Genomic DNA, 3,596 nt, shown 5'->3' on the forward strand with positions numbered 1-3,596 from the left:
GGAGCTGCGTTTTAGGGTGGAGTTGTGAACGATGTTGATAAGCTGCACCATTTTAGAGCTGTAGTCTGTAGCCTGCCTTAACTTTTAGTGAAGGCAGCAGAGGAAGTGAACATGTTGATCAATGAAAGTCGCAGCAAGAGGAATGACTAAGATATCCTATTGCTCTAAAGATGTCATGGCCCTGCTTCCCACTGGGTTGTTTACACCTTAGGTAATTTCCTTTAGCTTCATCGAGTTGGTGCTTTACGTACTTCACAGCCATGCGTTAGCGATTTTGTAAAATCTGATCTAATCCTTTAAAATTGCAACAAAGGGTCCAGACCCTCTGAACGCAGCAAAACGCAGAACCAGGCGTTGGTTTCCACCGGAGTGCAGACCACCTGTCTGTGACTCCGTCTTTAGAAATGCAAGACGATGCTGACGACTCCTACAAACCGTCTCACTCTGCCAGAGCGTTTTCTGTCGGGTGTCAGCTGGACTCGTGTGTGACACCAGTGTCCAGGTAGGTGCCCCGACCTCTGACCTCTTCCGTTAGAATGACCTCACACCGCCTGATTTCTGTGAGTTAAACCCCACTGTGAAATGACTGGCATGTCAAGCAGCTCCTCACAGTTGTCTCCTGCCAGTGAGCATCTGAACTTCTGTCTGTCTCTGTTTTCAGCTGGAGCTGCGGAGGAACCCAACAGCTCTCATCCCCACAGGACAGATGGAAACCTTAAGGTACGCTGATAAATCTTACCAAGTCATGTTTGTGTAGTTTCTAGTGCAAATATCTTAGTGCACTTGAAATCGACAAACCTAGAAGTAACTTTCCAGCAGGAATTAGGAGCTTGATTTAATTTCACCTGTTATAAGGAATACGTTTGTGTCTTGTGATAAGTGAAATTATCTACCAATGCAACTAGTAATTTTTAATCAATATTAATTACTCAAATCAAGCTCCTATGTCTTGCTGAACGTGGCATGGAAGTTAGTTTTATCTTATTTCAAGTGTATTAAGATATTTGCACTAGAAACTACACAAAAATGACTTGTTAAGAGTTTGTTTATTTGCAGTGAGAGGTTACAGATTGGTGACCAGACTCTCTTCTCTTTCCTTCTACAGAGCAGATTCCAGGGTTCTCACAATTATGGCAAGTTGTCCAGGCTGAGAAGCAACACAGCAGAGCCAGGCGATCAGATCGCCATCACCGCTATTCTGAAATACTTTGTCAGTTTTCCAGCACATGTAGTGAAATGCACACCTTCCAAAAATTCCACTTTTGTCTCATCAGCCCACAGAATATCTTTGAAAAACTCTAAGGCAGTGATCTCCAACTCCAGTCCTCAAGTTCATCACACCTTAGATGTTGTTCTGTTCTGACCTCCTGGCTACTGGTAGGCCAGTTCATCACTGTTCCAGAGTCAACACGACGACATGTTTAAGATTCAACCATTCATGATCACATTTCACCTTTACGTGGAATGTACGTTCTCCCAGCAGTTTCGGACTGTGGAACAAAAACCAGAGAGCAGAAAGGATTAGTGCATGCAGAGGAAGAACAAAGTTCACATTACTGGTCCTGATAGGAGATTTGAATCCAGGACATCCTTGCTGAGTATTGTGTTGCTTCTGCATGAATTCTGATCAAAGAATACTTTGGTTACATTTGAGGCCATGTGTCCAACAGCTGCGGCTTGGTCCAAGAAAGATCCAGCAAGACGAGACAATAGGGGCAAGCTCAGCAGCAACTCTGAGAGAGAATGGCGATAAAAACAGGTATTCGAAGTGACTCTCAGGCCATTAACCATAAAATTATGCAAATTAGAATAAAAAAAATACATTTGCTCAATAGAAACAGCAATTTTGAAAAAAAAACAACTCACTTTTTTTATACGTTTTTGTGCCAGGGTCAGGTGGTTTGCAGGTATTTCGCCAACCTGCAATAGAAAACACTTTTTTTGCATCACACAAGTCACATGATCAGCAGCCAGATGTTACTGCTGTGAAGATGACAGGAGGAGGGTGATGGTGTGGTATGTTTTTAATGACGTATCGCCTGAACAAATTTATTCAAGTGTGATTTTAATCGCGTTTCTTGTCTAATGGAAACACCACAATTGCAAAATTGTGTCTTTATGACGTTAGCAGAACATCAACAGCGTTGTGAACACATTTGTAATGGAGACGCAGCTATGGAAACCAATGGACTGTTATCATCCCGTGGGCTTTAATTTACCCTTGAATTCTCTTGGCATTGTACCTACATCTACTTAAAAACAAAAAAAGAGTACATAAGAGTGCTTTTTTTTCACAACTTACCTTGAGAAGTATAAGATTCAAAGTCTACAGTAAGCATGATCAGAGGATCTGTGAGGCCAGCAGATGGACATGGAGAGGAAATGCCTCGAGACATGCGCTGGATTGTGGAATATCCCTGGCAGTTGGGTGAGGCAGGATTAGTTTACACTCGGTCATGGCTTTCACAGTAACTCTATCTCTGGGATATGCAAGCTTCACCCAGCCTGCACTATAAAGCACTGGGCCCTCTCAATAAACACAAAACCTTTCCGTAACATATTGTGTTCCTTCTGTCATGTTTTATGCTGTTGGAATTATAAAGTAAATAAGGCAGGGGTCACAACGAAAAAAACACACGTTTCTTCTTTTTGGCAGTTTTCTGTCATCAACTTAACTTTACTGTTGGACGAAGATGAGGTGAGCACTGCAAAAACACAAAATCTTGCCAGGTAATTTTGGTTTTGTTTCTAGTGCAAATTTCTTAGAAGACCTGAAATAAATCAAAACTAACTGACATGTAACTTTTCAGCAAGACACATTAACTAATTATTGACTTTAAAAAACACCTAGATCATGCTGAAAAGCTACTTTGAAGTTAGTTTTGTCGTATTTCAAGTATTTGCAATTGAAACTAAACTAAAATTACTTGGTAGGATTCTGTGTTATTGCAGAAAAGGGGAAAAACTATTCAAGCTTCGTATAGTAAAGGAATTTCTGTTCTTGTTGGACTATGAATTAACTTTGAACAGCCACTTATTATTTGGAAAGCTGAGTCCAGCTTCACAACCTACCAGCAGGCTGGTGGAGCAGTTAGGAAAAAAACTATTTGACAGACTGAATCAGTGGAATCACTCAAGAAAAGAAAATCTGAAACAAAGTCAACTATCAGTCTGGAGAGAGTTACATTTCTAAGGCTGTGGGGCTCCAGTGAACCGCTGACCACAGAGATCATCCATTATCCACAGTGGAGAAAACATGGAACAGTGTGAAAACAGGAAATTATCGACAACTTATTGAGGCGTTCCCAAAAAACCCCAGAACAACATCAAGACCTCGCAGATGTCACTGACCTGGGTTAAAAATCACTTTTCATGACTCAACAGCCAGGAAGAGGCTGGACTAGTTTCTAGTTCTTAGACCACTTGAAATGGGATAATAACTAAATCACTCATAACTCCAGTGGGATAAAGGAGCTGGTTTGAAGTCAATAATTTCTTAATGTTGATCAAAATTACTGTCTGCATTTGCAGTTAATGTCACTTCTCACAAGACATTTTTTTCATGTTCGAAGTGAAATAATTTGCCAACGGAACGA

The 3,596-nt window shown here is 41.0% G+C and overlaps 1 long non-coding RNA gene across 1 annotated transcript; it reads left to right on the plus strand.

Annotated features, from left to right (window-relative positions):
* The first annotated feature begins 419 nt into the window (after window positions 1-419).
* LOC122847235 lies at window positions 420-2,533 on the plus strand. The gene is made up of 3 exons (XR_006373354.1): window positions 420-502; window positions 662-720; window positions 1,106-2,533. It is a non-coding gene; the product is annotated as an uncharacterized LOC122847235 (long non-coding RNA).
* The last annotated feature ends 1,063 nt before the right edge of the window (window positions 2,534-3,596 follow it).

This window comes from Gambusia affinis, linkage group LG17 (assembly GCF_019740435.1).
Source record: "Gambusia affinis linkage group LG17, SWU_Gaff_1.0, whole genome shotgun sequence".
In the NCBI taxonomy this organism is placed as follows: Eukaryota; Metazoa; Chordata; class Actinopteri; order Cyprinodontiformes; family Poeciliidae; genus Gambusia; species Gambusia affinis.